The sequence below is a fragment of the Pantherophis guttatus genome, chromosome 9 (genome assembly GCF_059756535.1).
Source record: "Pantherophis guttatus breed Tessera chromosome 9, ASM5975653v1, whole genome shotgun sequence".
Taxonomy (NCBI): Eukaryota; Metazoa; Chordata; class Lepidosauria; order Squamata; family Colubridae; genus Pantherophis; species Pantherophis guttatus.
This window is the reverse complement of record NC_142071.1, coordinates 4,020,200-4,032,554: the sequence shown is the minus strand read 5'-3', so window position 1 is coordinate 4,032,554 and position 12,355 is coordinate 4,020,200.

Sequence of the window (12,355 nt, the reverse complement as noted above, 5' to 3'; positions counted from 1 at the left end):
GTGCCACAGCTGATTGTCAGAACTTTTTTTTTTTACTTTTTTAAAGCTTTTTTTTTTCTACCTATTGCCCAAACGGATAGTAAAAAAATACTTTAAAAAAGTTTTTAAAAAGTTTTTTAAAGCATTTTTTTTACTACCAGTTTGGGTGAACCTGTAGCATTTTCACTACTGGTTCGGGAGAACCGTCCCGAACCGGTAGCATTTCACCCCCTGGACAGAAGGTTGTATCATTTGACATTGCTTCTGTGTGGCACACAAAAACAGCTGCTCCTTAATGCTAGTTTTCAACTCCCAGTTCCAGATAGTTTAATGGTAGGGTCCCTCTGAAGCTAAAACCACAGCTGTGAACAGCTGCCACATGTACCTTTTGCAAGTTTCATAATACCAGGTTCCTTTCGAAAAGCAAACAAAACACAGGTTACTCAGCCATCTTCCTACACAACTCTCCACTTGCCAGTTTGCTTTCAACCTCCATCCTGCCCTGAATTAACGCCCTGGTGATGTCATAATTGTAACTTTTCCCTGCAAATGAGGGATTTTAAAAGGAGTGGATGCTACAAGATGAGAACCGGAAGTGGACAAAAGCTTTACTGAGATTAAAGACTGCAGACAGAAAAGGGGGGGGGGAGATTACAACAAGGTGCAGACAGAGACAAAGTTCTGCTTTACCAGCCTTTCTGGATCCTGTTTAAATGTATAATTTCTACTCTTTTGTCATTTCCCAACCCGAGAGGAATTCTGGGAGCTGTCTAGGGATACGATGGTGCTGAATTGCACCCTCTGCAGGACAAGACAATCCTCCAATTTTTCCACCCAAGGCACTGAAATATAGAAAATAGAATAACAGAGTTGGAAGGGACCTCGGAGGTCTCCTAGTCCAACCCCCTGCCCAGGCAGGAAACCCTACACCACTTCAGACAAACAGTTATCCAACATCTTCTTTAAAACTTCCAGTGTTGGAGTATTCGCAACTCCTGGAGGCAAGTTGTTCCACTGATTAATTGTTCTCACTGTCTGAACTTCTCCAACATTGCGCAAATGCCAAGTTCGAACACACCCTCCGAAGATCTAATAATTAGAAAGATATTAGATTGCGCCGAGATGGATAAAATGACATTGGAACTGAAAGGACAGATGGATTCGGACTTTTACGTAATATGGGAGAAATGGTAGAATTGGATTGAAGATAGAAAAAAGGGGAAATAACAGAGAGTAGATTTTGCAAAATTATATAGAGCATAGGAGAACATTAATGTGATGATATGTAAATGGTCACAGTCATGCACAAGAGTTGAATAAGAATTGTTTAATTGTTAAAACCCAATAAAACTCAAATTTTAAAAAAATTGTTCTAACTCTCAGGAAATTCCTCCTTATTTCCAGGTTGAATCTCTCCTTGTTCAGTTTCCATCCATTGTTCCTTGTCTGGCCTTCAGGTGCTTTGGAAAATAGCTTGACCCCCTTCCTCCTCTCTGTGGCAGCCCCTCATATATCAGAAGATGCTATCATGTCTCCCCTGGTCCTTCTCTTCACTAAACTAGCCATGCCCAGTTCCTGCAACCATTCATCGTATGTTTTAGCCTCCAGGCCTTTGATCATTTTAGATAGATTCAGATTAACAGAGTTGGAAGGGACCTTGTAGGTCATCCAGTCCAACCCCCCTCCCAAGCAGGAGACCCTACACCATTTCTGACCGATGGCAGTCCAGTCTCTTCTTGAAAGCCTCCAGTGATGAAGCTCCCACAACTTCTGAAGGCAACTTCTGTTCCATGGATTGATGGTTCTCACTGTCAGAAAATTCCTCCTTATTTCTAGGTTGAATCTCTCCTTGATCAGTTTCCATCCATTATTCCTTGTCTGGTCTTTGAGTACTTTGGAAAACAGGTTGACTCCCTCCTCTCTGTGGCAGCCCCTCAAATATTGGAAGACTGCTCTCCTGTCTCCCCTGGTCCTTCTCTTCACTAGACTAGCCATGCCCAGTTCCTCTTGGTTGCTCTTCTCTGCACTCTTTCTAGAGTCTCCACATACTTTTTTTACTTTTTAAAATATCTTTGAGCCAGCCCAAAGTAAACAATGCTCTTTTGTACATTGTGATGAAACACAGGAAGGGAGGAACCTGGATTCCGATCCATCTTTTCTTAGGGCAGGTCTACTTTCTTTACACATGTCCCAAACCTAAGAAACAGCTGAGGAACAAATCTGGCTTGTCTTCACTTCTGCTCCTTTGAAAGGCCGAGAACAAAAGGTCAAGTTAAAATCACTGGTAGCTCCTACAACAGTAAATATCCTCTGCCCTCTGATACTTCCCTCTGCAAAAAAAAAAGGGGGGGAGAGAAAGAGAAGGAATTCTGCAGGAAAGGGGCACTCGAGTGGTCCCAGGGAAGAGATTGGACAGCCATCTGCCTGAGATGGAAGAAGGACTCCTGCCTGGAACAGGGGGTTGGACTAGAAGATCTCCAAAGTCCCTTCCAGCCCTAGGATTCTATTATTCTATGAGCCACGGTGGTGCAGTGGTTAGAGTGCAAAACTGCAGGATCCTTCTGCTGCCTGCCAACTGCCTGCAATTTGGCAGTTCGAATCTCAGCAGGCTCAAAGTTGACTCAGCCTTCCATCCTTCCGAGGTGGGTAAAATGTAGACCCAGATTGTGGGGGGGGGGGCAAGAGGCTGACTCTATAAACCGCTTAGAGAGGGCTTTAGAGCACTGTGAAGCGGTATATAAGTGCTATTGCTATTTTCCTTCCTTCCTTCCTTCCTTCCTTCCTTCCTTCCTTCCTTCCCTCCCTCCCTCCCTCCCTCCCTCCCTCTCAGTTCTCCCTCTCAGTGGTTAGAACAGATCCAGCACAAAAATACAGGGCTCTGTTCAAGAGCCTCCAAAGTAGGGATCTTTCAACTCCTGGATCACGGCCAGGTACCAGTCCGCAGCCGATTGGGAACCGGGCCGCACAAGAGACAGGCGAGCAGGTGGAACTCCATTTGCGCAAGCAGCAGGCATGTGCGCAAATGCTCACATCTGCCCTTGTGCATAACCATCCCCTTGCGTGCCACCCCCCCTGCCGCAACCATCGACAACCCCACCGGTCCACAGAGCCAGAAAGGTTGGGGACCGATGCTCCCAAAGCACCTTCCAGTGACGGTTCTGTGATTTTGGTGACTTAACCAGAGGTGGGCTGCTGGGGGCTCGCAGGGGAGAATCTCTAGCTAAGTGTCAGCACTTCATGCTGCATTTACTCTAGTGCTGACATAAGAAGAAGAAGCAGAGGCGTCTGGAAAGGGACGTTTAACTTTTCACCTACTTATTTTCCCTGGAGATAATATCCCCTAGGAGATGGGATGGGAGGGGGAAAATTCCTTTGAGCTGGAGCAGTAGATTAGGGGCAGAGTGATTTGGAAGATGGCCAATGAGTGCAGGGGAGGGGGGAACGGAAAGGGAGGGTTTTGGGTCTGGAAGTCAGTGTTGGCTGCGATGGAGTCGGATTTAGAATGTCGTGCTTAATAAATGGGAGTTTTCTTCAAAGACTTGGTTTGAAATGCAATTTATTTGAGACGACCTCAAAACCTGACACTAAGATTCTCTGCAGTTCGGATAACTCCCAAATCCCACTCCTGGCTGGCTCCTCCCACCCTGCCATGCCCCTCCCAGGAGTCCCCATAGGGCCCGTTTTGGATGCAGGTAAGTGCAGAGTGCGCATGGAGGCTCGGGGAGGGCAAAAACGGGTCTACCGGAAGTTCAGGAAGGCCAGAAACAGGCCCAGAGGGCCTCCAGAGCCTGGGGAGGGCAAAAGCACCCCCCCATGGTGTAGGAAGACGACTAGGCCACACCCACCATGGCCACGCCCACCCAGCAACCAGGCAGAGAACCCCTTGCTAAAATATTTGAAGCCGACCCCTGGATTTAACACGCCGCACGTTTCACGGTGCCTAAATGCCAACGGCACAGATTGGGCTAGCCTAGCCTGCAGCTGACACCAAAGTCAATTCAGCTCACCCAGACACGCGGGAATTAACTTGGACAGGTTTTAACCGACGTAGAAATTGACAGTAATAAAAATAAAGTGAACAAGGCACCTCTGATTAAAAATGAGAGGAAGAAACGGATTGCGATTTATGAGATTTGGGGAAACTCAATCTCTCCGGGTTTGTCTGTGCGCTGTCACTTGTCACGGACCAGTGCTACTCTGGTAATTTGGGGTAGTAAATACGGCTCTACTTCGATGCCACTGTAAAAAAATAATACTAATCTTTTGCTATCACTCTGCAGCCATCTTAGTCACTTTAATCTCTTTTAAGGTCAAACCAGCGGCTTTCGGAAACACTCCGGATTTTTTTTCACTGAGTCAGTCTTTCAGCTGCCCAAAGAAGTTTATCCATTTGTCATCTGTTTTTCTTTCTTTTTTTTTTTTTTTTGGTTAAAATTCTTGGGGGGGGGTGTAGATGCTGCCTCCCAACTGAAGACTTCTGAAGTTAAGAAGACTGATAGCCCACTGCTGCCACCTGGTGGATTCATTTATAAAACACAGGAATCCAGGCGACAGATCGCTGCATTCTATAAAAGAAACTCTGTGTGTGCAGCATTCAGCTGAATAAATTAGTCTCGAGTTTATGATCCCAATAAATTATGCGGCATTTGATAACCAAGTAGTATTTTAGTATCTTACCAATGGGTAAATAAGTGGTCAACTTGTGTGAACCAGCGTGGTGTAGTGGTGGTACAGGCACAGTGGTGGGTTCCTCCCGGTTCGGCCCGGTTCCACCGAGCCGGTAGCGGTGACAATATGATGTCACCGCTACTGGCCCCCCGCATTATTCTTACCTTTTATTTGGCCCCGCCCCCAATCTATTGCTGCCTCCTGAGTCCCAGCTGATGGGCTATAAGGAAAAACTGTTTAAACTCTTGCCGCGGGGCTTCAAAGGGCCGCCCTACAGCTGATCAGTGGTAAAAGGCAGTTTGGTGGTAGACCGGTGCCTCCAAAAACAAATGAGTAAACCGGTGCCTCCAAAAATAAATGTGTAGACCAGTGCCTGCAAAAATACATGAGTAGACCAGTGCCTGCAAAAATACATGAGTAGACCAGTGCCTGCAAAAATACATGAGTAGACCAATGCCTGCAAAAACAAATGAGTAGACCTGTGCCTGCAAAAACAAATGAGTAGACCAGTGCTAACAAAAACAAATGAGTAGACTGGTGCCTGCAAAAACAAATGAGTAGACCGGTGCCTGCAAAAACAAATGAGTAGACCAGTGCCAGCAAAAATAAGTGGGTAGACCAGTGCCTGCAAAAATACACGAGTAGACCAGTGCCTGCAAAAATAAATGGGTAGACCAGTGCCTACAGAACTGGTAGTAAAAAATTTTAGAACCCACCCCTGTACTGGCGATATATTAGAACCAAGGTTCCAAAGTTCCTTTTTCAAGAGGCAACTGGAATTTCTGGTTTTTCTCTTTTCTTTGAAGACATTTCATTTCTTTGAAGATGTTTCTGAAGAAGCTTCTTGGGTGAAAAGCGAAGCGTCTTCCAAAACAAAAAAAAACCCCAGAAAGTCCAGTTGCCCCCTGAAAAAGCACCCTTGGGACAACCATGGAGGACTGAGAATCTCCATAGACATTAGAACCAAGGAAATTCAGATTCAGGCTCAACCCTCAGTTATGGGTGACTCTGGGCCAGACCAGTGGTGAAATCAGAATTTTTTTACTACCAGTTCTGTGGGTGTGGCTTGGTGGGAGTGGTGTGGCTTGGTGGGAGTGGCTTAGTGGGCGCGGCAGGGGAAGGATACTGCAAAATCTCCATTCACGTGCAAAGCGCGCAACCGAAGAGGCAATCACACACGAAGCGCGCACACAAAGAGAACTGATAGTAAAGCCGATTAGAACCCACCCCTGATATATATGTATATATATCATCTGAGAACAGAACAGTTAACATCAATTAAGCCAAGCCAACCTTTTTATTTTACAGAACTACAGGAATTCATCAGGCAGGAAGTTTTAATATTTGAAGATAACAAAATGTCAGCAGGATAATTAGGAGCTGAGTTTTCAACATGAAAACAGTTGCAAGCTTTAAATTCTCATGTACCAAAAATAAAGGATGAACTTAACAGATGGGGACGCCGGTAAATGTTCGGGGAAAGGGACAGCAATAAATTTAAATATACGTTACATCAATTTATTTATTTATACATCAGTTTATTCATAAAATAAACATGACTGCAACACATTCCCGCCCCGGGGATAGAATTAAAAATTCTTATTCAACAACGACAACAACAACGATAAAACATCTTTCTCTATGGTTTTGAAAAGCATTTTTTGAGCCAGTTCTTTAACGGAAATTACAGATGGGGATCATAAAGGAAGGAGATGTGTAGATAATTGAAAAATTATTTCATTTTCTTAAAATGTCCTTAGAAGTCTCTCTTTGAGTGGAAATTTAAGCACTGAAAAATGGTGGTTCTGTGCTGAACTGGAAGAGTCCTCAAGGAAGGGGGAGTAAAATAAAGTCAAGATGGCCGCCATAATCATATGGGACATGTGTAAACAAAGAGATGATGGTTTAGTCCGGGTGTCAGCAACCTGCGGCTCCGGAGCCGAATGCGGCTCTTTGAGCTCTCTGCTGTGGCTCCCTGTCGGGTAATCCCACCACTGGCTGGCCCCGCCCCTCGCCCTCCCCTCCCAGTCACTCCTCGCCTAGCTTGAGAAGGGCGACGGCAAGGGATGGAGAAGCCGCCAGGGCAGAGACACAGAGATACAGAGAGAGGTGGGGAGGGAGGGACAGAGAGAGAGGGAGGGACAGAGAGAGAGACAGAGAGACAGAGAGAGAAAGAGAGATGTCAAAAGGGTTTTGTGGTTCCCAGTGTTTTTTAACAACCAGTTCTCTGCCTTAATGACTGGCTGGGTAGGCGTGGCTAGGGGGGGTCATGTGACTGGTGGAAGTGAGTGACGTTGAGTTGGCCACGCCCACCCAGCTTTTGTGACTCCCGGTGTTTTCTTTTCTGTGGGAAACGGGTCCAAATGGCTCTTTGAGTGTTTAAGGTTGCAGACCCCCGGTTTAGTCTCACGGTTGTCAGCTTTGTGAGGTGGTCCAGACAAGAAGCCCTAGAAGCATTTGAAATGTGGATTTACAGGTGATTGTTAGCAGTAGCGAAATCCAATTTTTTTTTACTAATGGTTCAGTGGGCGTGGCTTGGTGGGCCTGATGTGGCTTGGTGGGCATGGCAGGGGAAGGATATTGCAAAATCCCCATTCCCTCCCCACTCTGGGGCCAGCCAGAGGTGGCATTTGCCGGTTTTCCAAACTGCTCAAAATTTCCACTACCGGTTCTCCAGAACCTGTCAGAACCTGCTGGATTTCATCCCTGATTTGTTACGTATAAGTTGGGTTGACAAAATCAGAAATAAGGAGGTGATAAACTGTCTGGGAAAGCCAAGGGAAATCATCCAAACCATTAAAAAGCGAAAGAATATTTTGGACATGTAATGCGACACCTGGAAAAATACAGCATCCTTCACTTAATCCTCCAAGGAACGACTGAAGGCAAATGAGGTCCAGGCAGAAGAACATCACGGCTTCAAAATCTAAGGGACCGGTTTGGACAAAACTCAGCAGCATTTTTTTGTGTGGCTGTAGATGAAAATAGGTTTGCCAACATGATCGCTAACATCCGATGACGGATGCTCAGGAAGATAAATTTATCTCAGCATCTGTCCTACTATCGTAGCACCATTGAGAGTGTCCTGACATACGGCATTCTTGCATGGTATGGGAGCAGCTCTGTAGCGGACAAAAAAGCTCTACTGAGAATCATTAAAACTGCCCAGAATATCATCGGACTCCAGCTACCAGCCCTGGACGACATCTTCGAATCTCATTGTTTGAGGAAGTTGCATAACACTCTCAGAGACTCTTCCCATCCTGCTAACAATCTTTTTGGACTGTTGCCTTCTGGCAGAAGATACGGAACAATTAAAACTCGGACCACACGTTTTCTGAATAGTTTTTATTATCCCAGAGCTATAATTGCACTCAACAATGAACTAAAGGGCCACCATCAGTGAGCTGTTGGACAGCATTTCTTGGTCTGTTGTGTGGATGTTTGGGTGGCTCAGGGGTGGGGAATTTGTGGTGGGTGGGAGTGTGTTTGGGGATTGTTATGTGTGCTGATCTTTGAGTGTTAAGTGAATTTCGTTGAATGGGTATACTGTGTATACACATACAATGACAATAAAGTTATTTATTTATTTATTTATTTATTCATTCATTCATTCATTCATTCATTCATTCATTTATTTATTTATTTATTTATTTATTTATTTATATGGCACAAGAAGAAAAAGAATACATTTCACATAGCAGTCAGAAAATCAGCTGAATTGTGAACTTCTAGGAGTTCACAATTGGACTGCTCACATTCAGGACTGCTTGATTATTGATATCATTCCAGATGGATGAATAGCTGGAGGAGAAATTGAGAGTTTATTTATGTTGCTTCAACCCACAAGGGAGTTCAGTTGCTGTGATCCACAGTGAAGTGCAAAAGTTACGGTCGATAATTTATCACACGGCAACCATATAGAATAATTAAATTGTGGACTGAATAGAAGGCAACGGTATCTATTTCAACCAGCTGCGGAGAGGGTGGGGAGAAGACTGTATATATATATTTAATCATTCCAAATCAGAAATTATTTAAGCAGCACGAAGGTAGCACCGAGTCACATCCATCCGAGGAGATAACAGGAACAAACAAACGCAAAAAGATTCTAAATTCAGAAAATTGCAACGCCTATTGGAGAATGCTGGAGATCGATTTACATTTTTCACACGCTAAAGGACCTATTTTGAGAAAGAACATCAGGTATAATGAAGTCATCGCTTTGGAATAATGTAATTAGATATACAGCCTCGGTGTCTTTTAATTGAAACTTAGATAAACGAGCTGACTCATTGTTTTACCATTCCTTTAAAACTGTTTAAAACTTACAACAATCAGGAGCGTTTTTTTTTTTCTTCGTAGCAGGGAAGGAAAGGGAAAAGTAGATTTTATGTACCGGTGGGGGAATTATTCTAAGAGAATTTTTTATACCATCAATAATGTTTAGCAACAGGCAATTCTCCCTAGACCTAGAATTTATTGAGCGATGTTTCTGAAAAACGAAGTAGTGAAGAAAAAGTATAATTTTGTATAATACTGTATTAGAACATAGAAGATACAATAACAGAGTCAGAAGGGACCTTGCAGGTCATCTAGTCCAACCCCCCACCCAAGCAGGAGACCCTACACCATTTCTGACAAATGACAGTCCAATCTCTTCTTGAAAGCCTCCAGGGATGAAGCTCTAACAACTTCTGAAGGCAACTTCTGTTCCACTGGTTGATGGTTCTCGCTGTCAGAAAATTTCTCCCTATTTCCAGATTGAATCTCTCCTTGGTCAGTTTCCATCCATTATTCCTTGTCTGACCTTCAGGTGCTTTGGAAAATAGGTTGACCCCTTCCTCTCTGAGGCAGCCCCTGAGATATTGGAAGATGCTATCCTGTCTCCCCTGGTCCTTCTCTTCACTAGATTAGCCATGCCCAGTTCCTGCAACCGTTCTTCGTATGTTTTAGTCTCCAATCCCCTTTGGGCTAGAAGAAGTCTTCTAGTCCAAACCCCTACTCAAGCAGGAGACTCTATACCTTTTCAAACAAATGGCTGTCCAGTCTCCTCTTAAAAGTCCTCCAGTGATGGAGCATCCATAACTTCTGGAGGTAAATCATTCCATTGATTAATTGTTCTGTCAGGAAATTTCTCCTTAGTTCTAGGTTGCTTCTCTCCTTGATTGGTTTCCACCCATTGCTTCTTGTCCTGCCTTCAGGTGCTTTGGAGAATAGTTTGACTCCTTCATCTTTGTAGGAGCCCCTCAAATGTTGGAAGACTGCTCTCATGTCTCCTCTAGTCCTTCTTTTCACTAGACTAGCCATGCCCTAATTCCTGCAACTGTTCTTCGTATGTCTTAGCCTCCAGTCCCCTCATCATCCTTGTTGATTAGAGGCCCGATTTCTTTAGATGAAGAATTTTTTAAAAAGGAAATGCCTCCATTAAATCAGTGTTATATGAAGCTAAAAGATTTAGCAATCTCAAGACAATTTCAGGGGTTCTTTGGATAAGATCAATCGTGTAGAATAGCAATAAATTCGACTATGAAGGTTTTGGAGCAATGCACAAGGTATTTAAGGGGATAACTGATTTTATTTTAGTGCAGGGCCAAAAAGTCAAGATGGCGGCCAGTTGAACCCCTCCTGAGTCCAACCCTGCCTTTCCGTTATATAGTACGTGCCCCAATGATGTTAATTGTCCTTAGGGCTGAATACTTAGATCAGTTTTTTAACAGAATAACAGAGTTGGAAGGGACCTTGGAGGTCTTCTAGTCCAACCCCCTGCTCAAGCAGGAGACCCTATACCCGTGATGGCAAACCTATGGCAGGGGTTCCACAGGTGGCACGCATAGCCATATCTGTGGGCACGCGAGCATTGCCCTAACTCAGCTCCAGCGCCGGCCAGCTGATTTTCAGGCCTTCCGGTCCCACCGGAAGTCAGGAAACTGGCCTTTTCCGGCCTCTGGAGGATCTCCGGGGGGATGGGGAAGGCTGTTTTTGCCCTCCCCAGACTCCTAGAAAGCCTCTGTAGCCTGGGAAGAGCAAAAAATGGACCTTCTGGGACCACTGGAAGTCGGGAAACAGGCTGTTTCCTGCCTCTGGAGGGCCTCTAGGGTAGTGGGGAAGGCTGTTTTCGCCCTTCCCAGGCTCCTAGAAAACCCCTGGAACCTGGGGAGGGCGAAAAACGGGCCTACCAGGCCCAACGTACCATCACGTACCAAAAGCAAGGGGAGCACGGAGGGGTCACGCACTCATGTGTGGGGGGCAGGGCGCATTAAATTATGGGTGTGGGCACGTGCGCACATGACACACACACGCACACACCGCGTTTCTCCTGCTTTTGGCACACGACGGCAAAAAGGTTAGCCATCACTGCTATAGAACATGCATGTGAAATCAGGCAAAGAACCAGCAAAATATGTGATGTGAAGTTTCCTCAATGAAAAGCGATTGATGTAGGGGCTGTGCTGATTTTTACTTCCCATTTCATTTTCTTCTGAATATTTTTTTTTTTTCATTTCAGTTTTGCCCCAGTTCAGGTTTCCTGCAGATAAACCATCCCGTGATTTGCCCATCACAAGCAGGTTTGCGTATTATCTGCCGGGGAAATTGCCGGCGCAGAATTGAATCTCCGGGTCTCAGAACATTAATTTTACATTTAGCTACTGCAGCATCCCCATCCAGCTGCAGGGACTGTCTAAAGATGCCTGAAGAATAACTGGTTGGAAAGAAAGCAAATTATTATTATTATTTTTTTGATATTGCACAGGATAAATGGCTGCATTGCCAATATGGGAACTTCTGAAGCTGTCTGTTGAAACATCGGGGAGGGGGGGAAGCAAAAAAAAAAGAAAGGAGACAGCTTCAAAATGGCTGGGAAGAAACACAGGTAGGAATTTAAGACATGCTGTCAAATTCAACGTACTAAGCATTTCTTCTAGAACGGTACTATCTCTCAAAGAGAAACATAAGTTCAAAGAAAAACATGAGCCTTCACATAAGCCCTCGCAAGTTACCAATATATAGTAATCCTCAACTTATGTACAACTCTTCATTTGGGGGGCCAAACGTACTACAGCACTGAAGAAAAATGATTTACAACCAGTCTTCACACTTACAAGCTTTCAAGAAGAGACCAGACGGCCATTTGTCAGAAAATCCAACGCGCAGAAACCAAAAACTATTATTTTTCTTGTTTTCCTCCTGTAAATTTAGGTGCGTCTTATAGTCCGAAAAATACAGTAACTATCAATTGTCTCAGGTTAACAAGGTTTGGCCCAATTACCAGGATTCAACCTTTAGACCCCTTTGGCCTGGAGGATAGGGTCTTCATTGACATATCGCCCTGCATTTTGGGGAGAAACCGCTGAAGCTCGCATGGTAAGAGTTGGTACATTTCAACAACTCTTTGACTTTCTGCCTAACTAAGTTACCATATTTTTTGGAGTATAAGATGCACCGGACTATAAGACCTTTTTTTGGTGAGGAAAACAAGAAAAAGGAATCTGCCTCTGCCTCCCAGCAATTTTGCCTCATTGCAGCAAACAGCAAACAGCCTGCTTTACTTTCATTTTCGTTTTCAGCATAGCTTGATTAGCACAAGAAAAAAAAAAACCTGCTCCCAGCAATTTACCTCCTTGCAGCAAGCAGCAGAGCCCTGCGCAAAACAGCTGATAGCCGGGAGGCCAATCCAAGGGACAATCAACTTGTGCTAATTAGGCTG